The following is a 22543-nucleotide window of genomic DNA, read 5'->3' as shown; positions in this document are numbered from 1 at the left end:
GACCAGGATTAAGACTCAGGCGGCGGTAATTTCCATCCATCCGTTGGCTTTGTCTTGAACGCCAGTAAGTGTGTCCGGGGACACGTCTGCAGCGGCCGACATCAGCTAGCAGGACCCTCCATAAAATTTGGCACGGATGCCATCCTTAACCGGAAGATCAACCGGGTGCTTAGTGTCGACATCGACCGGGAACTAACATTTTTACCGCACTTACCGGCATGTAAATCCCGCATCAGTCTCATTAAAACCCCGCCGAATATCCATCCTGGAACTCATTGCAACACGCTTCCGAAATAGTGAGATTCGGTATATAGTGTAGTCTGTGGACCTGATCTGGCCAAATCGGAGAGCCTACCTCGCCAGTGCAATTTTTTTTCCACCGAAGCCGCCTCCGTTTTTGTCGCGGCTACCCTTCCGGTGAACAAGCCAATCGTGGACTTTGCGGACTCGCAAGTGTAATTTGATTGGCACGCTTTGGCGGTCCCTTTGGCCTACCTTTCCCCTTAAATATTATAATTTTCAGTTAAACTTAAAGCTAAGGTGAAATTTGCTTAGAACTAAAACAATAGTGTATCACAGAAGTATGTTACCTTAAATCTAAATAAATACTTAACTTAACCTAAAAATTAGTATCACAGATTGCAGTGTCGAGTACTCCGGCAGTCAGAAAATTCGCACTAAACAGGCTTGCTGAAAATTGTAAGTCTTCTCCAATAATGAACTTAGAAACGACAAATAACCGTAAACAAAACTTTCAGCTTCATACCCACAAATTGTGTTGGAGTCAGTGGGCTGCTAAAAGGATAGGAAAGCCCCCCCTCCTTTGTTCCCTGGACAAATTCTTTAGGAATTTTTGATATGTAAAATCCGGATCAGTCGGCCAATGTTCACATCCCCCCTCACCCGATAAGGAGGAGCAAACAAAAAGTTGTATATGTTGTGATCGTCCAGAGTCGGCGGATGATTGTGTTCAACGCGACCAATGCAACAGTTGGTAGCATATGATGTGTGCGAGCGATGATAATGCGGTAGCTGATCGCTCGTTTACCTGTTTCTACTGCATGCTGCTGAGTGTCACCTCCCAAACATGAGAATTCCCTCGAACAAATCATCAATAGATTTGAAACTATGGCTCCATCTGCCACAGTTTCCTCCTTTGGCGCCAGTAGGCAGCCCTGCGAGACAAACAACTTTCCACCAGTAGGAACAAGCGTTGGCAGCCCGTCACCGGCAAATCCGATTCTATCCACCGGACTAGTTCTCCCGTCAGCGGGACTGCCAAATATCAATTCTTTGTCATCGGTGAATCCGACTACGTCTATCGGAACAGTTCCCTCCCCGTCGGGACAACCGATTGCCAATAAATTTACTCCCTTCCCCTTGCAGTTGGCAGCATGTCAGGTGATGTCGCGCAATCTGCCGCTATCTAATCTATCTCGCCGGTCTCCATCGTTGCCTGAAAGGACCGTACGCATCCGTTGCTTCTAGCTGAGTCAGAGCCACAAGTGATATCTACAAGTGTATCTACCCTACGTCTGCTGTACGGACGACCTGCATTGTTAATTAGTGCTCTTCTGAAGGAAGTGCGAAGTGTTGCGGCGCCGAAAACTGAAAGGTTAGAGACCATAATCGACTTTGGCTTGGCTGTGCGTAGCCTCTATGACCATTTGGAGGGAGCTGGACAACAGGAACACCATTCCAACCCGACGTTACTGATGGAGCCAGTGGAGATACTTCCCATTCATACCAAAATGTAGTAGGCAACATCAGGTGGTCAATCTCAAGGGATTTGGCGAGTTCATGCTCGGAGTTGCCACGGCACTCAGTAGAGTCACCATGTACGTTGGATGGAAACAGTGGTGACCAGTGTGCAGTGAATACCCACATCAGTGAAATATAATCAGTTCGTGAATTAGTTTCAGAAAACGACAGACCCTGTGTCTGCTGCAAGAAAAAAGGTAATCATATATCGGATTGAACAGTGTTCAAAGCTTACACGATAGACAACCGGTGGAAGTTCGCGCAAAACAACAGTCTGTGCCGAAGTTGCCTAAATCCTAAACGGGAGAAGAATCTGCCGAAAAGCGACACAATGCGTGATTGGAGGATTACAGTATAAACATCATCCGCTGCTACACTCCAATCGTGAAAATTTCAAAGGAAAGTCTGCTCAAGAAGCATCCATGGTGCAGAACCACATGCACCGACAAACCAAGCAGTCGCTTCTATTAGAACCGTGAAGGAGCCTATTTTATCAGAGTCTGACCTGACTATAAGGCACTGTCGCAACGCTACAACTATATGCAAGGTTTGCCGATTGTCAGCTACGACAAAGCAGTTCCGCGCGTGTTGATAGGTGTTAACAATATAATACTCACTGTTCCCCTACGAATAAAGAAAGGAAGACCGAACGAGCCAATTGCGGTGAAGACCAGGCTAGGATGGTGCGTCTTTGGCGTTCGCGGTAAAGGTAATACGCCTTCGCTGAACTATCATGCCTGCGAATGCTCCAATCAGCAGGAGCTGCACAACTTAGTGAAGGCATATTTTGCGATAGAGGATGCGGGAGCGAAGCCACCGGTACAGCTGGAGACTAAGGAGGACAAACGTGCCAGGAACATCATGGAGCAGACACGTGTAGGAGAGCGATATGAAACGGGTCTTCCGTGGAAATTCGACCACGTCGAGCTTCTTGACGTGGCGGCAAAGCGGTCCAAATGTTTAGAAAGTAGGATGTCCCGTGATCCGGAGCTAGCAGCGAATCTGAAGAAACAGATGGACTAGTACCGTCAGAAGGCTATGCACATCGAACGACACAAGAGGAATTGGAACAAGCGGATCCACAGTAACAAACCTACGAAAACCCGGCAAGGTCAGACTGATATCAACACTATGATATGGAACGCAGCTGCTTTACAGTGGATGGAATATCTTTAAATTCCATGTTACTTAAAGGGCCAGATGTAAACTGATCGCTCCGGGTAGTTCTGTCAAGATTTCGACAGTTCAAGGTGGGAGTTTCAGCGGACATCAAGGACATGTTTCATCAACTGTTGATTCGAGAGCCAGATCGTCATTCGTCATTCTTAACGATTTCTATACCCGAGTGATCCTTCTAAGCCCTTCGAAATGTATCTTATGAACGTGGCAACCTTCGGGTACACGTGTTCGCAAGCTTCAGCACAGTGCGTCAAAAATAAGAAGGCCGAAGAATTTGCTGATATAATCCCGCGAGCAGTTCAGGGGATCAAAGAAAATCACTTCATAGACGACTTTCTCGATAGTTTCGAGAGTGAAGAAGAACGAGTATCGCAGAAAGTTCGATCGATACAAATAAAAGGCGGTTTCCATCTAAAGAATTTGCTGTCCAACAGTGCAGGAGTTTTACATGGACTGAACGAATGGCAGCCGGGTGCAATCAAGAGCCTCTGCCTAACCAAGACGGAGCATAGTGACCGAGTGCTTGGTATGATATGGCAAACCGCTGAAGACGAATTATGGTTCTCTATGATAATAAAAGATGAAGTTCAGCAGGTGATCGACAGCGGAACAAAACGTCAGATGCTTAAGTGCCTGATGGGTATTTTCGATCCATTAGGGCTTCTGAGCGTAGTCATGGTTCACGGTAAGATTCTCCTCCAGGACGTTTGGAGAGCTGAAGTGCAGTGGGACGAAAAGGTGCCAGGAGAAATATTCAGACAATGGGTCAAGTGGCCTGATCTGTTTCCTAAAATTGGAGACCTAAGAATACCGAGATGCTATTTCAAGAAAGCAACAGTGCAGACGCACGATCGACTGCAACTGTACATCTTTGTCGATGCCAGTCAAGCCGCCTTCTCTGCTGTGATTTACTTCAGAGTGGTGAACGCCGTTAGAGAAGCAGCATGTTCCTCGAAGACAAAGGTCGCGCCGTTTAGGTTCCCCCAAACACACGCGATGCGACAGTCGCGACGCGATTCTATCGCTTGGCGACAGCGATTCTGTCGCCGTTGGTATGGAAGCGTAAATAGAACATTGCCGGCAGCGACCGAACGATAGAATCGCGGCGTCTAGTTGTCGCCGTCGCGGCGATGTAATCGCTTCGGTCTGGGGGAGCCTTTAAGTCCATTGTCCATTCCTCGCATGGAACTACAAGCGGCAGTTCTCAGCAGCCGCTTGATGACAATGGTGCATGACAGCCACAGCGTGAATGTAAAGAAACGATACCTCGATACCTACAGATCATACGTAGCATTTCGAATAGGAGAACTGATCACACTGACGGACATAACAGAAAGGCGATGGGTTCCCAGCAAATTGAATTGAAACTAAAAGGGGAAATAATGTCTGTCTCTAATGCGGAGTATACAGTGGGAAGAGCAACCGGACGAAATGGCCCAGCTCACAAAAGATGAAAACGATCTACCAAAAGCCAAAGGTCGAAGAGTATGGAGTGCTACGCGTCGACAGGAGAATTGGTGCTGCGCCTCATGTACCATATGATGCCAAGTATCCGGTGATCATTCCCGGAAAACACCTGGCGACAAAACTGGTGTTGGACATCTTCCACCGGGCATTCCGTCACGGAAATTCCGAATCTTCTGATTAAGAATGGTAGTAGTCGTGACCCGGACGAGGTTACTAAGCTCGACCGTTCGTCGCAACAATACTCAGCAAACTGAACTCTGTTATCGATTCGTTCCAACACGAACGAAAAATCGAAAACACCTTTGCGTTACCATGCAGCCATTATCGTGACCCGGACGAGGTTTCTAAGCTCGACCGTTCGTCGCAACAATACTCAGCAAACTGAACTCTGTTATCGATTCGTTCCAACACGAACGAAAAACCGAAAACACCTTTGCGTTACCATGCAGCACAAGATCACCCTATACACGCTGATCAAAATGAATCAATAAATGAGTACATATCGTAACAAGGTAATAATCTCAGTGGTATTTAATTTTGCAATAACTCCGCATTCCAATCTTATCCACTACATTCTTTCCCTCCTCTACTCTGGAGACGTATTAGAAACTTAAAATACCTATGAAGTTTGAGGAAATATCATTATGGATTCCTTTTAAACCAATATGGAATTACCCCCTTTTCAAGAATTAAGAAAAATATGCGAACGACTCTATATGATCCCAACCTAATTCAAAACCAAGATCAATCCAAATCAAATCTAAACACAATCTAAATTGAATTTAATTTCAATCCAAATCCCATCCAAATTCAATTTGGATTTATTCGCATCAAATTCAATTTAAATCCATAATCAATCCGACTCCAATCCAAATCCAATAAAAATCAATCCAGATTCAATTTTAATCCAATCCAAAACCAATCAAAATATAAATCCAGTTCAAAAACAATCCAAATCCAAACCAAATCTAATCCAAATTTAATCCAAATCTAATTCAAAGCCAATCCACATCCAATCCAAATCCATTCCAAATTAAATGCAACTCCAATCTAAATCCTACTCAAAACTAACCGAATTACACTGGATTTTGTTTTTACACGATTTACATTTTCTCAATTTTCCACTCATCCTAAATGTTTAACGTATATTAATTATCATGTGACTTTTCCTTGGATTTAATCTGGATTTTTTGAAACATGTTGCGAAGAGTTTGGTTGCAAATTGACGTTACGCAAAGTGACACGATCAAAAATACGAGCGAAAAAAAATCGTGTAAAAACAAAATCCTGTGTAAATCTAACCCAAATCTAATCCGAAATCAAACCGAACAAACCAAATCCAATCCGAATCTAATCCAAATACAATCCAAAACCAAATCAAATCCAATTTCTAACCAATATGAATCCAAATCCATTCCAAATCCACTCATAATCCAATCCAAATTCAATTCAATTTTAATCCATATCTAATTAAGATCCAAAAAAAAAACAAATCAAATACAATTCCGAACCAATCTAAGTTCGAATCCAATCCAAATCCGATCCGAAACCATTTGATATCCAATTTCGAACCAGTCTAAATCCAACTCCAATCTAAATTCAATCCAAAACCAATCCAATTTCTAATCAATATGAATCCAAACCCAGACCATATTCAATCCAAATCCGATCAGAATCCATTCCAAATCCACTCATAATCCAATTCAATCCAATTTCAATCTAAATCTAATTAAGAACCATTCTAAATCCAAACCAAATCCGATCCTAAAACAATCAAAATTCAATCCGAATCTAATCCAAATCTGATCCGATTTCCAACCTAATACGATTCGAATCCAACCCAAATCCACTCACAATTCAAATCTATTTAATCCACAACCAATCTAAATTCGAATCCACTCCAAATCCGATCCGAAACCATTTAATATCCAATTCCGAACCAGTTTAAATCCAAATCTAATCTAAATTCAATCCAAAACCAAATTAAATCCAATTTCTAGCCAATATGAACCCAAATCCATTCCAAATCCACTCATAATTCAATCCAATTTCAATCCATATCTAATTAAGATCCAAAAAAAAAACAAATCAGATACAATTCCGAACAAATCTAAATTCAAATCCAATCCGATACCATTTGATATCCAATTCCGAACCAGTCTGAATCAAAATCCAAAACCGAATCAAATCCAATTTCTAACCAATATGAATCCAAATCCAAACCATATTCAATCTAAATCCGATCCTAATCCATTCCAAATCCACTCATAATCCAATCCCAATTCAATCCAATTTTAATCCAAATCTTATTCAGAACCACTAAATTTGAATCCAATACAAATCCGATCCGAAACCATTTGATATCCAATTCCGAACCAGTCTAAATCCAAATCCAATCTAAATTCAATCCAAAACCAAATCAAATCTAATTTTTAACCAATATGAATCCAAATCAACTCATAATCCAATCCCAATTCAATTCAATTTTAATCCGTATCTAAATTCTAATCCGATCCGAAACCATTTGTTATTCAATTCCGAACCAGTCTAAATACAAATCCAAAACAAAATCAAATCCAATTTCTAATCAATATAAACCCAAATCCAAACCATATTCAATCCAAATCCGATCCGAATCCATTCCAAATCCACTCATAATCCAATCCCAATTCAATCCAATTTTAATTCAAATCTAATTCAAAACCAATCTTAATCCAATCCAAATCCGATCCTAAAACAATCCAAATTCAATTCTAATCCAACCCAAATCCAATCCAAATCCAATCAAAATCCAATTTAAATCCAAATTCGTATTTTAGTTTTATTTTCATCTGATAATTAATTATTTTCGTCTTTTTTTGTTTTCATTCCAACATGTTTTTGGTTTTCGTTTAACAAACTCTCTTGCCTATTAGTTTCATTTATCTCATTGTGCCTTTTTTTTGTCACCCGGCCTACTCCTCTGCCCTTCTGTCAGGGAGCCTACCGGGGACGCTAGCATTCATCTGTCTTTTTTCTCTTGCCTTTTTTTTAATCTTTCTTTGCCACTTTTATGTTTTGTGCCTTTTATTTTGCACCTTCTCTTTGCCACCCGGCCTACTCCTCTGCCCTTCCGTCAGGGAGCCTACCGGGAGCGCTAGCATTCTTTTGTTTTTTCTTCTTTCGTGCCTTTTGTTTTGCACTTTTTATTTGCTATAAATGAGTACATATCGTTACAAGGTAATAATCTCAGTGGTATTTAATTTTGCAATAACTCCTCATTCCAATCTTATCCACTACAGTAGTGAAACAAGTTGCAGCAATGTGCCAGTGGTGTAAAGTCATGGCCGGATTTAGCCGGAAAGGGCCCCGGGGCCGACAGATTGTGGGGGCCCCAAAATGTACGAAAAAGGTTGGATTTGGTACATAATATTAGTGGGGGCCCGGGGCACCTCTTATGGGAGGAGCGTGGGAAAGGATAGTGCGTTCGGTAAAGTCAGCCATGGAAGTAGCTTACAACAATTAGGAAGCTAGACGATGAAAGACTGGAGACGTTGGTCCTGAAACCCGAGGGAATTGTCAACAGCCGTCCGCTGACCAACCCTTAAGCCCTTAACCCCTTAAGCCAAACCACTTCCTGCGAGGAAGCTCCTCGGGTATTCGCCAGCCATACTATACAAGAACTCCTGGAACCTGATACAACATCAATTAAACGTTTTCTGGAAGCGCTGGATTCAAGAATACCTGCCAATGCTCACAAGGCGGATGAAGTGGTTCGGCGAAGTTAAGCCCGTAAGCCGAGTCCGACAAGCACTAGTACAGACTGGGAGGTGGTTATTGAGGAGACCGGTTTCAAAATTGGCCGTGTTGGAGGTAGAGTTAGGTGGTAAAACTGGATCGGTGGCCGGTGTTACGGGGGTGTGCCAACACTGCCCCGCGGTGTGACAGCACCTGCAACAGAAGTTTCTGATAAAATGTCAGAATGACAGATGAGATAGATGTTACGTTATTGCAAGTCACTTCGATTGTAAATCGTGCAAGTAAACGAGTGCAAGTTCGTAGTGGAGAATATTATCGAATTTCGTACATTATTCCTAATTATTATTCCAATTTTTAGTTTAACTTTCAGCTAACGTGAAATTTACTTAAAACTAGAAAAGTAGATTATAATAGTGTATCACAGAAGTATGTTACCTCACAGATAAGGGACTGTCCATATACCACGTGGACAGGTTTTGGTCAGTTTTAGATATCCCCATCCCCCAGCGTGGACAACTTCCATAAAAATTTTCAAAAATTTGTATGAGCCGTGGACATTTGCCATACACCCCCTCCCCCTTAAACTGTCCATGTGGTATATGGATAGTTCATAAGTTACCCTAAATCTAATTAAATACTTAACTTAACCTTAAAATTAGTATCCCAGGTTGCAGTGTTGAGAAAATTCGCACTAAATAGGCTCACCGAAAATTATAACTTTTCCCTAATAATGAAGATAGAAACGACATATAAACAAAAATAAAACTTTCAGCTAAGGGGGTTATATTCACACCCACAAATTGCGTTAGAGTCAGTGATTTGCTAAAAGGATCGGAAAGCCCTCCCCTTTGTTCCCTGAAAATGATGGTTGATTTGAAAGGCGGCTTATTGAGCCTGCGGAAATCTTTTGTCTTGTAGGAGGGCCGTCGTGTCAGGTTTGTTTAGCCACCCAACACCAGAAAACGAATAAATATTCGATATTCAATTGAATTGGATGGAATTTAACAATCTGGCTGATTTTATTTCTATTCAAAATAATTGTAAGTTCGTTCGAATGTTCCGTTTATTTGCATGCTTCAAAAATGTGCATGAAAATACACCCGATTCTGTTTTTACACTGATTTTTTTTTACACGGCCGTGTAAAAAATTCCAAACAAAATTTTTGCTAAGTTGCTCCATTTTGCATGATTCGTCGAGATATCATAAAACTTTTTTTACACGGATTTTCGAATTTTGAACTGAAAACTTTTTTTTACACGGAACGCATCTCCCGTGTAAAAAAAGAATCGGGTGTAGATTCAAAGTAACAAACCATTTTTATCTGCAAACCCATTGAAACTAATTAAAGCAATGACACCACTTAATTAATAAGATTTGATCCAACTAGCCTCTATCCACTAAGCGCGATCGCTCAGTTCCTCTTCTGCGATCTTCAGTGGCATCCTAAAAAAATATCATGCATAGCTGAGCGATGTAACAATGTGTGCGCATTTCCAGTAAAACAAGAGAGTGGCTGGTGGCAGGTTTTCAGTGGAATACTGCAGTAATCGCGTACTAAGCCAAGTTTGTTTATGTTGTTGTATTAAATCCATTAGTATAGTAGTACCTTCCATTTGCGTTGTGGTCTTAAAATGCGTCTTTTCTTTTCTCTTTTGCAGTTGCAGTTTTGCGTTGGACGTTTTGTTTGCTGTGTATAGCTTCAGAGTAGACTGGCGCAGGAAACGCTGCTTCGAATTATAAACAATTTAAACCCAGCTTTAAAGTGATTAAACCATACAGTAGCAGTTTTAACTTATTTGGTAGTGGGTCACGTGAGTGGATTATTAAAAGATTGTTGAAGTAATGAAAACGGCTTAAACTGTTAATTAATCTCAACATCCTGTTATTAGCCGTATAAGATTAGACTGTCACAGCATGCTTTCCATGACAACAACTAAAGATTGGTCCAACCGACAATTGATTCCGACAATTCGAGATAATTTCATTCCTGCATGCCAGTCTACTATGCGCCTCTAGCCGCAGTCAGTCAATCAGCCAGCTTTAGTTCGCTCATCGTGTGCATTTGAATGTGGATTTCGAAGAAAATTCAACTGATCGATCGCCACTTCACCCCACTTCTAGTCCACAATGCTCGCTCCAATGAAACCGCGAGGTGGTATGTGGTGAAGGACGAGAAGCCGTTGCGAAAAATCGGAGAGGAACTGAACAAACGAATCCGAGCAATAAGCCAAGGGGCCGTACACATATTACGTAAGCACTTAAGGGGGTAGGGGGGGTCGGTCAATATCTTACGCTCCATATAAATAAAAATTCATTTGTATGAAAAAAATCTTACATGGGGGGAGGGGGGGTCGAAAAACCCAAAAAAAAGTGCTTACGTAATAAGTGTACGACCCCCAAGTCGAATGAAGAAAGGAAAACAAAAAAAAACTGCTCAAAGAATAGCAAACCGCGGAAAACCCTAGAAGAGCGCAAAAAAAAGAAACAGAAGAGAAGCGACATGAAAATAAATCACACCTAAGCAGCAGTGAAGTAACATCCAGTGCAAATTGTTTCAATTGATGAAAGTCAACCAGCCACTGACTGAGTGGTGCAAAAAAGGGGGGAAACTGGGGGGACAGCGCCCTTGCGAGAGAGCCGCGCGATCGTCAATCGGTTCGGTTCCCGCTGGGCGATTCACGTTCCTTGGGTTTTGGCAGGGTCGCCATTAGTGTTGTGTATTTTTTTTTCTAACCACCTCTGTCGATATATTTGTGTTCGTTTGTGTGTATGTGCGCCCGTCTGTGATTGTTTAAGATTCGCGAGTTTGCGGGCCGGAGTTTCGCGGTTCGCGCAATTGTTGTTTTGTGCTGGCGTTTGGTTTTCATTTTCCATTTGTTTCGAACAACATAATCGTCTATTTAGTGGGCTCCAGTCGAGTGTGAATAGCGAGTGAATTTAAAATTTCGTCGAAATACATAACTTTTAGAAACCGCCAGCTGAGTGGATAATTGCAGGAAAAAAAAAAGCGAACGCATACTGCTGTAATAGCGTTGTCGAGGGCCGAGGGACCAAACCCGAGCGGTTGGAACTGCTTTTGATGCTGCTGGTGCTGCAGTTGGTCTAGCGGAGGGAGAACCTTTTTCGCGGCTGTCGCAAGATTAGAGCAGTAACGGTAAGTCGAAATCGTGGGTGCTCTACTTTGGAGCGTGGAGGGACGGTTGCTCAGATATCGAATGCAATCGAGTGCATTTCCTGCATGGTGGTTTTCTCGTAACGTGACCGGTTGCCGATCGTTCGGTACCTAATCAGTGTGCAAAGTAATGGAATATTGAGGACAATATATGCGAGCTGATTGGCCCAGTTATTGCTATGTGTCTCGATCATTAGATTGGCAATAAATGTTTTATTACGTGAAGTGTTTTCGTAAAGAAACGATCCGGAGTAGAAACAATTTGTGATTAGTGGAAAATAGTTGAATATTTTCATTTTCCCCCTCTCGATTTTGAACGTAACTTCCACAATTTTAAAATCTAAACAACTAACATGATTTTCAAAAATATTCAAACTTGATGGAGTAATTCGGTCCACCTTCAACAAGTATAATATTTTTAAAATTTGTCAAATTATATATTGTAAATATGTTCCAAAAATATAACTTCTAAAAACTTCTAAAACAACTAAATTCGTAACACACTTTCTTTTTAAAGAAATGAAGATATGGGGTGGGTGATCTATTCCCTGTGCTAAGGAGTCGATTATAGACTGGGCGGTGGGACATAGGGAACATTCCCTAATGCTGAAAATACGAACATTTTTGAATAAATGTTTAATGCATGGGTCGAATTCAACCAAATTTGAAATACTTATTGACGTAGAACACGTAAAAAAATAGAAGATGTGGGATGGTCATTTGGAAAACCAAGAGGTGAAAGGGAGAGGATATATTATTTATAAAACGACCAATTCAGTATGACTTACTATCCACTTGATTGATTTCTTCCAAAATTTCAGCATATTCTCTATCCAAGCAGGTGCGTGGAGGAGTAGAGTGTGCAAGGTTAAGGTCACTCCTGACGGAATCCAAGTTTCAAAGTGCTCGCGTTTTCGGGGGCACACCACTCGATACGGAGGCGGTGCACAACTGTCATTTTTGTTGATTTAGTTTTTACGCAGCATGCGTGAAAAAATAAAAATGACAGTTGTGCGTTGCGTGCGTTATATACGTAAGAATTGGCGCGCAGGAAATCTAATTAGACGTTAAATTTGAATGTTGTGCATACGTCCCTAATAAATGTATTTCATTCCGTACTCTGTGTCGCCTATAGAAGGCGACACATGCCTCAATGTTGGTACAGTGTTCATAACGTAACCTCCGAGTTGGTACACTGCCTCTCGGAGGCAATAAATCAGAAGTGCAGATGAAGAAGTAGTTTTCTTCATTCGTCGCCAGGAGTATCACCATCAAAAATAATCACAACGTAGAGTCGTCCCACCCTGGACGAAACAAAATTCGACCTCTTTACAAGAGGAACCAGATTCCCAGGAACAATTTCGATGGCCAATGTGTCCAAAAACTCTCAATAACTCATCTGATAAGCTTATCGTTCAAAATAATGAATTTTGATATGGGGCCGTACACATATTACGTAAGCACTTATGGGGGGAGGGGGGGTTGGTCAATATCTTACGCTCCATATAAATAAAAAATCTTTTGTATGAAAAAAATCTTACAAGGGGGGAGGGGGGGTCTAAAAAACGAGAAAAATTGCTTACGTAATAAGTGTACGACCCCTATGTAGCAAGATAGATTTCGGGGTAAATCATAATTCGTCCGCTTTTCTGAGAGAACCAGACTCCAGGGAACACTCCCTGTTGTGGTAAATGTTTCCAAAAACTCTCAAAAGCCCATTAGCTGATCTTGACATTCGAAATCGTGAAGCTTAATTCTTCGCAAAATGGGTTTTGCAGGTAATCGGAATTCGTCCACTTCCCTGAGAAAACCAGGTTCCCGGAAATCCTTCCGGACCAATTCCGGACCAAATGTGGCAAAAACAAAATTATCTGAGCGTCTTGTCTTTCAACATCGTGAAATTTGATTCGTGTTTTGCGTAGTTTTGGAACTAATTGAAATTTGTCCACATACCCGAGGGATCCAGAATTTCGGGCACACTTCCGGGCTTAGCCAATGTGCCCAAAAACTTTTAAAAAAATCATCTATTGAGCTTATCTTTCAGAATCATGAAGTTTGATATTTCGCAAGGGTTTCAACTCTCAAAAATTAATCTATTTAGCTTCCCTTTCAAACTCATGAAGTTTGATATGTGGATTGTCCAAAAGTGGATTGCCCAACTCCTAATATATCTCATCCTCACATTCCCCTACTTCTCTCACTAAAAAAGAGAAAAAAAATGCATTGACTTAGGATTTTCATAAACAACTATTTACATTGCAATTTTTTTTCTAATTTTACAATCCAGTATATTCGTATTCAATTCCTATATTCAAAATCATCCTAATTCAAATTGGAATACTAAAATTAAACATTCATATAAAATGATCATGTTTTTCATTCTCCTCATCTTACATGGCTCTGCATTACAACTAGTTCTCGGTTTACTATTTATGTGTTCTTTAGCATTTCCACAGTAATTAATTGAAAGTTTTATTTATGCCTGCCACTACATGGTTATGTATTTTGTACATCCAATTTTCACAACTAATATTCTAATCCAACTCCATCTTTCAAATACAATCTCTAGCTTATAACCAAAAGTTGATTCTAAAATAATATTAAATATTTGCAACCAAGCCAATTCCAATTTGCAAATCTAATAATCATGTTACCTCACCCATTATCAAAAATCAAATGTTTCATTGAAAACCAATACCAAAAACAATCCAAGTTCAATATTTCAATTCAAAGTCCACATACAAATACGCAAATACATATTTACTAAGCAAATTAAACCAGCCTTTTTTAACATTCTGAAAATGTCAACTATTTCAGATTCATGATCCTCCAGCTTTTTTTTTGCAAATATTTCCAGCATTGCAATCCAAAACCAATAGAATTCAATCCGGCAGTCCATATCCAATACAATTTGATGGCCTTCCAATGGGAAAATCAAAACAATATCGGTGGTTCGCCAAACATACTATGCCCTTCAAGCTACTACTCTCACACAACACCTTCGAAATTCAAATTTGAATAGTTGTGTTCTGCTGATCCGCATTAACGTTGCTTTGACGCGAACAATCCGCCCCTCTTTTACACAACTTTTTCACCATCAAAAGCAGCAGCTTCGACATCACATGTCGAAACCGATGAGAAAACAAATCATTTATGCTGGCGCTCTTCCAGAGCGCCTTCAACTTTTTTTTAAAGTAAAAACCGTTGAGAAACAACACATTTGTCAATCCAGCGTCTTCGACATCAGAAATCGAAACCGATGTGCAAATCATTTTATCCGACGCTCTTCCAGAGCGTCTTCGACACTACTAGGCCAAACCGATGAGCAAATCATTCATTCCGACGCTTCCTACAGCGTCTTCGACATCACAAGTCGAATCCGATAGACAAAACATTCAATCCGACGCTTTTACAGAGCGGCTTCGACATCACAAGTCGAAACCGATGTGCAAATTTATCAATCCGACGCTCTTTCAGAGCGTCTTCGATATCACAAGTGGAAACCGATGATCATTGAATTCGACGCTCTTCCAGATCGTCTTCGACACTACAAGTCGAAACCGATGTGCAAATTTATTAATCCGACGCTCTTCCAGAGCGTCTTCGACATTACAAGTCGAAACCGATAAGCAAATTTATTAATCCGACGCTCTTCCAGAGCGCCTTCGACATTACAAGTCGAAACCGATGAAAAAATGTCCCAATCACGCCCACAGGATACTTATAAAACAGTTATTTCCAACCAGGAACAACCTGGCAGAATCGCCAAATGTGCGGCCTAGTTCTGCCGAACGAGCTATCACGGGGTGTGCTGTCTAATCGCGCGTGCGACTCCGTTCGTTGTTCCACGAGGAAAGAGGCAAAGTCCTGGCCTGCTATTTACTTGTTAGTGTTGGCAACCAAACCGTTATACGATATTTGCATATCTGTCATCAATGCACTCTAAAAGTGGATTGCCCAACTCCTAATATATCTCATCCTCACAGTTTCCATTTCTTTGCACACCAGATCTTCACATTAAACCTTCCAGAGCTTTGTTGAATAGCATATTAGAGAGCGCATCGCCCTGCTTTAATCCATCTAACATCTCGATCGAATCAGATGCCTCACTAGATAATGAGTCTGCAAGTTGTATTTCCGGAATTTATCAAGGATTTGTCTGGTGCGTTGTTGAACGTCCATCTCAAAAACCGCTTTGATATTCGCCGACAAAGGTCTCCGCAAACGGACGCAGTCTGCTAAATAGAATAAAATTCGGGAGATTACTATGTAGGCGGTATTCAGGTGTGTGCCCATTCTTGTACATAGAACATATGAGGCCATCAAGCCAGCTCGAAGGCATTTCTTCTCCCTCCAAAATGATTTCAACCACTTGGTGGATTTTATCGTTCGGCCAACTTTTAGGAGCTCAGCCGGGATTCTGTGCTTCCTAACGGACTTGCCATTCCCCAGCTCTCGAACAGCTTTTCTCACTTCGTCTAGCGTTGGTGGCTAAATTGGTTGTCCATCATCCCATCCTCAATCCTGTTCTGTTCGTGCCCTCTGTGTCCGATTGTCTATTCAACAATAACTCAAAGTGGTCCTTCAATCTAGCAGCCACCCCTGCTCGGACGGTCAAAATATTTCTGGAGCTGTCATTGATCATGACTGGCACTAGCGTTTCCCGAGCAGGAGAAATTGGCTCAAAGATACCTAATGATGTTATTGATACCATACTCCGTTATGAACTAGCCCTGCATAAGAGGTAAAATACCAAAGGAATAATACCAAAAACTAATATGTACAATACTTGAGCCATAACTTACGCAGTTATTAAATTGAATTTCAATACCAAATGGATAACCAATTATTATTCGTTTGGTATTGAAATACCTAAGCATGTTATGCCTCAAGTATTCTGCAAATAAGTTTTTGGTATTATTTTTTGGTATTTTACCTCTTATGCAAGGCTAGTTCATACCAATTTCTCTTATCGACGTCGTCGCTCCTGCTCGGGTTCTGGCAAAACTTCCCTCTGCCACCGGGAGCACTTTTTCGTTGTACCCCCGTTTCTTACGCCGATGGAGTTTTATTTCAGCTGCTCTTAGTTCTTTATATGGTTGAATATTTTGGCGGGTAGCATCCACTAGCATGCAACACCGTTCCTTTTTTATAGAGGGATGAAGGAAAATCTGCATACAGACACCTGAAATTATCACGCGGCAGGCAGAAGGCCAGACCGCCGGACCCACTAAACCCACCCAAGTAACATAAGGTTACTTGACTTACCCTCTCTTCTAATGCCTTGCTCCCCCCGGGACTATCTTACAGTACTACTTATGTGGGGGAAAGCAGTACTGAAAGTACTTCTCCCAAAACGAAACCTTTCACAGTGCCTCTTTCCGATGTTTTGTTCTACGACTGAGCCCTTTGGCTCCGTTGTTGGTGCTAGCAAGCACATAAAAGCGTTGAGCCCTTGAGTCCTTTATTTTTTCCTTGTGCCATTCAGCACCACATCTATTTTTTTTTTTAATTTTTAGAGCCATTTAGCGCTCAACGTACTCGCAAGCTACTCAGAAATTCCCCGGCGACGGAACCATCCTACTCCGACGGGGAGCTTCCCCGATACCGACGACCCGCATCCGAGGAAGGCTGTTACATTACCAACACTACACTTTCACCTGGTCAGCATGTTCATAGATCCGCTCAAGTCCTACGCACATTTTCACTTCAACGGGTGACCGGACGAGTGCCGAGGTCAGACCAAAGATTCCGGGTGGAGATAGCTTCCGGTCCAGTGGTGCCTCGACGACCCAAAGCTGGTGCATTCTCGCGCCACAATCTACTCAACTGGTCCCCGGCGGTGGACCTAGCCTACTCCGATTAAACGATTTCTCATGCACTGCGCCTTTTAGCTTCTTGCTCAACCGTTAAGCCATATAGCTCACGCCTTGGTCGTGAACTACTCGGATAGTCCCCGGTAGTATCATCAATCCTACTCCGACGGGGAGTTCTACGACGTCGGAAGCTCCCTCGTAACCGACGACCTGTCTCAATGGGTGACCGAACGAGTGTCGAGATCAATCCAAGGGTTACAGGTGGAGATAACTTCTGGTTCAATGGTTCCCCGACAACCCGGAGCCGGTGCATTCGCACGCCACGATCTACTCAACTGGTCCCCGGCGGTAGGCCTAGCCTACTCCGATAAACGAGTTTCGATTGCCTTGAGCTATTCAGCTCTCACCTTCATTGAGCCTTTAGCTCACGCCTCGGTCGCGATCGCAAACGACTCGGATAGTCCCCGTCGGCGGATCTAAAGCGGGAGCTCCTCCGAAACCGGCAGTTTCGCCACGTTCTGCGGCTACGCGCGGTAGCTGGCGCTGGCGTTCCCATTCATTATCGACATTTATATTTACGACTTCCGCGGCGGAGTATTCATGGTCCGCTATCCGTAAAGGGCCTGCTGCTGCTCTATTCGCCAACTTCGTTATAGGATGGACGTCGCTCTTGCGACCGCGACTGGCACATTTTTCTGACGATGTTATCGGTGGTAGTGTCCGTTCCACATGCTTCCAACATCGCACGCCTCTCAGTTTCGAACCGGGCCCAAGCAACCAAAAGTGCGGATAAGATGGGATGTTTTGGCTTAATAAGCTTGCATTTTATGTTATTTTTTGTATGGCTGGAGCGTAAAAGTGAACTTTGAAGTTCTGTTAAGGTGCTTGGAACTCGATGTGAACCAAGAGTGAACTAATTTAAGTAAAATGTGAACTTTTGATTGCTTGGGGGGACATGTGAACAGGATGTGTTCAGCCGTTTCTGTCACGTCTGGACATTGCGGATATGAGGGAGAAGCCGCGTGTCCGAACCTGTTAAGAACTGGGTCAAGCCAAAGTTTAGCTCTCCATGACGTCTGCTAATCCATGCCGACACTTTTGGGACTAGACGATGCGTTCACCTTCCCTAGGTGAGTTGTCCCACTCCCTCTGCCATTTGGCTACGGTTGCTGCCTGGATATTCCTTCGAGCCCCTGAAAGCGTAGCACTCCTCGTCTTCCTCCACCACCAGTTTTATAGGCATCATGCCCGCGAGTACACATGCCGCCTCACGAGATACGGTGCGATGTGCGCTGATGACTCCCAGGCACATTAGCCTATGCGTACTCTCCAGCTTTCGCACGTTGCAGTTTATTCAACGCCGATCCCCAGGCTGGAGCTCCGTATCGTAGTATTAAAACCGCCACGCTTGCTAGCAGCCTGCGCTTGCTGGAGCACACCATAGAGCTGTTCGCCATCATCCTCGATAGTGCCGCTATCGCCGTCGACGCGCGCTTGCAGGCGTAGTCGACGTGACTTTTAAAGCTCAACTTATCGTCGAGCCTTAACCCCTACTTGTTTCAGAGATCTCTTGGAGGTGATGTTGCAGCCGCCGACTCTAATTGTTGTCTCTTGAACTGATTTCCGGTTGTTAACGACTATCATCTCCGTTTTATGATGCGCCAGCTGGAGCTTTTTGCTGCGCAACCATTGCTCCACTAGACTGATCGAATAGGCTGCAGTCAATTCGACCTCCTCGATGGAATCACCGTACACGGTCATGTTTACGTTATCGGCGAATCCCGGCGATCTTTAACCTCAGTGCACCATCGTATATCACGTTCCACAGCAATGGACCCAAAAATAATCCCTGTGGGACACCTGCCGTGATGGGGACGCTAGCCAAGCCTTCGTATGTCTCGTAGATCAATACTCGATTCTGAAAGTAGCTTCCCAGAATCTTGTACAGCCATACCGGTACTCCCAGCCGAAGCAACGAGTTCGCGATCTCCTGTCCTGGTTTTTCTCATCTGTCGCTCTTTGGCACTCCACATAAAACCAGCCTTTCCGTTGGGTTTCTTGTGTGGTGCCAAGTACCTCTGTGGCTGTTGAATCTTGCATGCCAACAGATATCGATCACAGTCGATTTTTGGGCATCGGGAGGTCCTCACATCTATGACATCTGAGAAATGCCGATCGTCCACCAAAACATGATCGATTTGAGAACACGTATTTTCTTGCGTGCAAAATAGATGCTACCTCTGGATGCGGCAAAGTTGACTAGCCTCAGTCTGTTGCCATAGGTAGTTGCGTTGATGTTCTCCTTTCAAAATGACTTGGCGACGCAGCTCTTCCCTTCCAACGTGTGCGTTTGCGTCACTGATGATGAATTTCACGTCGTGTTTTGAACATTCTCCGTAGGTCTTGTCTAGACGCTCATTCTACTCGTCCTTCACATCATCGGGTTTGACGTTGGCTGGTGCGTATGGATTGATCAAGCTGTAGTTGAAGAACTTGACCTTAATTATCAACACTTGCCGGCCTCCATCTAGTGATTCGACGCTGCTGCTTACCAAGCACTACGAAACCAACTCCATGCTCCGCTTTCTCGCCGCCACTGTAGTAGATGTGATACTTGAATGAAGTACACGCAATTGGGTCAACTGCGCGGGATTCCTATTCTCGTGTTCTTCACCTTATGCAGCTTTCGAGCAAGAAGAGCAACTCCGTTCCAACAGGGTCCTAACGTTTCAAGTAACAAGTTTCTAATCAGTTTCCGTTCGATTTGCGAATGTTGAAAAGGTAGAACACTCTTGACATGTGGAAACGTAATGTTGAAGCTGGGAATTCGGAATGTCACCGCGACTGACTAATACGATCAAAACTAGTTCTGTATAAATCTTCGAAATTTCCTGTAGCCCAATAAGGCCATGTGGTACGAATCAAAGCAGATAAAAAATAACTGAACTCAACTGCCATGTGCAAAATGGTTCGATGATGTCTGCAATCTGTATTAATAGTCTAATTACTATATGGTTACACTATCCTATTCTGGACGGTATATCTGAATTATTTAGTCATTGCAAACGCAATTGTTCCACTGCACTGTATCATGTATTTATGTATTTGAAACCTCTACTACTGCTACTGCCTATGTGCCTCAAACTTAATCGTCGTTCTTTAAACAATTAAAGATAACTATTACAGTCCGTCGGAAAAGCGTGAAAACAACTAGTCGAATCGGACATGTTGTTATGTACGAATACGCAGATCTAGCGTAAATCCGCTATGGCAGACATTTGCAATGGAGATATTGATGCAGGCACATAAATTTTTGTCTTTATGGCTTACAAGCAACCACAATTATGGATAGGGGAGATGTGGGCTTCAAAAGCAACCCAAAAAAAACGTCATGTTCTTAACATAATTTGTTTCAATCAATTTTGCTTTATCGAGGGTTTAGTTAAAATTAACCACTGACGATTTCGACTGCTGTCATTTGTGTTCGATTTAACAATGTTCGTAGTGATCTTTGTTGAGCCATTAAGATCCGCAATCCCAATGATTTTCTCTTAAATCATTATGAATTTCATTATATGGAGTTTATCAAACTGATAGAACCAAAATTTACATAAATTGTGAACGAAAAGTGCCCCCGTTTTCCTTATTACATGCATGCGTTCAGCTCATTAAGCCGCTTCTGTGGCTTTTAATAACATTGGCTAGGCATTCGGCGAACAATTTACACACTGATCGCACATTGGGTTGGCACGAGCTTTGTAGATCCCCTTGCAGGCGATAGTGGAAACCCTTGAGCAGGTGAATAATTTTGCATTTGCAGGTTCTGCAAAAACATACGATGGAAGCCTTGTAGCGACGAGACCCTGGACAAATTGTTTTAAAGATCATTCGATGCGTAGTTGCTCTTGGTCCTAAAGGCAATTGCCGGCAGAGTTGCAAGATGCCAGATGATGACGGGTCATAAATGGAACTCGTAAACGTTATTTTTTCAATCTATAATGCACATAGCTAGCAACGTAAGTCATTGATGTATCGTAAAAATTAACAGCTCATGATGATCATCGGCTCGGGTACTATTATTCGATGATTCTCCACCTAGCTATATGGATTGAGTGCAACGTGTGCTGAGCATTGATGACTTTGCGATGCACTTTCGATAAGGCACACATACGATCGCGACTCGACAAAATTTATGCATTCAGATGCGATTAATCACAATTCTCAACACGGCGCGGAACACCACACAGATACCGTTGATGTGTAGGCTTGACGTGGTGTGGCGGTGATTGATGGTAAATTATCTAATAAAATGGGAAAAATACATTCACTTTTTGCCACGATTGCGAGGTGTCAAACGAGAGTAAAATCGAGCAGTCTGCCTTCCTGGAAGTTGGAGCTTTGGTGTGAAATAAAGGTTTGTGCCTTATACACTGCTTTGCTGCAAAGTCAGAATATTATTCTCGGGTCATGATTTTCTTGAATGTTTCTGCTAGTTCGTCAACTAAGATCCCATACTTTTTCCAAAAAGTCGTTGGTAGTATTGTATCCTGTTGCTCATGATGACAACTTCAGTGGATTGATGATGTTTTGTCCAAAATTATGTGCGCTAATGAGGTTCCAATCAATTCTACAACATTTTCCAAATCCAATCCAAATCCAATCAAAATCCAATCCAAATCCAATTTAAAACCAATCCAAATTTAATCAAAATCCAATCCAAATCTAATCCAATTCCAATCCAATTCCAATCCAATCAAAATCCAATCCAAATCCAATTCCAATCCAAATCCAATCCAAATCCAATCCAAATCGAATCCAAATCAACCCAACCAACCCAACCAATCCAAACCAATCCAAATCAAACCAAACCAATCCAAACCAATTCAAACCAATCCAAACCAATCCAAACCAATCCAAATCCAATCCAGATCCAATCCAAACCAATCCAAGTCCAATCCAAACCAATCCAAACCAATCCAAACCAATCCAAACCAATCCAAACCAATCCAAATCCAATCCAAACCAACCAATACAAACCAATCCAAACCAATCCAAACCCATCCAAACCAATCCAAACCAATCCAAACCAATCCAAACCAATCCAAACCGATCCAAACCAACCAAACCAACCAAACCAATCCAAACCAACTAAAACCAACCAAACCAATCCAAACCAATCCAAACCAATCCAAACCAATCCAAACCGCATCCAAACCCAATCCAATCCAAACCAATCCAAACCAACCCAACCAATCCAAACCAACCAAACCAACCAAACCAATCCAACACCAATCCAATCCAAACCAATCCAAACCAATCCAAACCAATCCAAACCAATCCAAACCAACAAAACCAATCCAAACCAATCCAAACCAATCCAAACCAATCCAAACCAATCCAAACCAATCC

The 22543-nt window shown here is 42.3% G+C and overlaps 1 protein-coding gene across 3 annotated transcripts in view; it reads left to right on the top strand.

The window, feature by feature from the left end:
- The window catches only part of LOC134210334 (cell surface glycoprotein 1-like), a 233538-nt gene that overhangs the window by 48332 nt on the left and 162663 nt on the right, over window positions 1–22543 (top strand). Inside the window, exon 2 of one of the 3 annotated variants that reach the window (XM_062686383.1) lies at window positions 11115–11300. The gene's annotated coding sequence lies outside the window, so the exon portion shown is untranslated. Of the gene's footprint in view, window positions 1–10942; window positions 11301–22543 lie in introns of all 3 variants that reach the window. The other 2 variants (XM_062686381.1, XM_062686382.1) reach the window with 2 other exon arrangements.

The sequence above is a fragment of the Armigeres subalbatus genome, chromosome 2 (assembly GCF_024139115.2).
Source record: "Armigeres subalbatus isolate Guangzhou_Male chromosome 2, GZ_Asu_2, whole genome shotgun sequence".
In the NCBI taxonomy this organism is placed as follows: domain Eukaryota; kingdom Metazoa; phylum Arthropoda; class Insecta; order Diptera; family Culicidae; genus Armigeres; species Armigeres subalbatus.
Note: the sequence above shows the minus strand (reverse complement) of the source record. Positions and strands in the feature narration are given on the sequence as shown.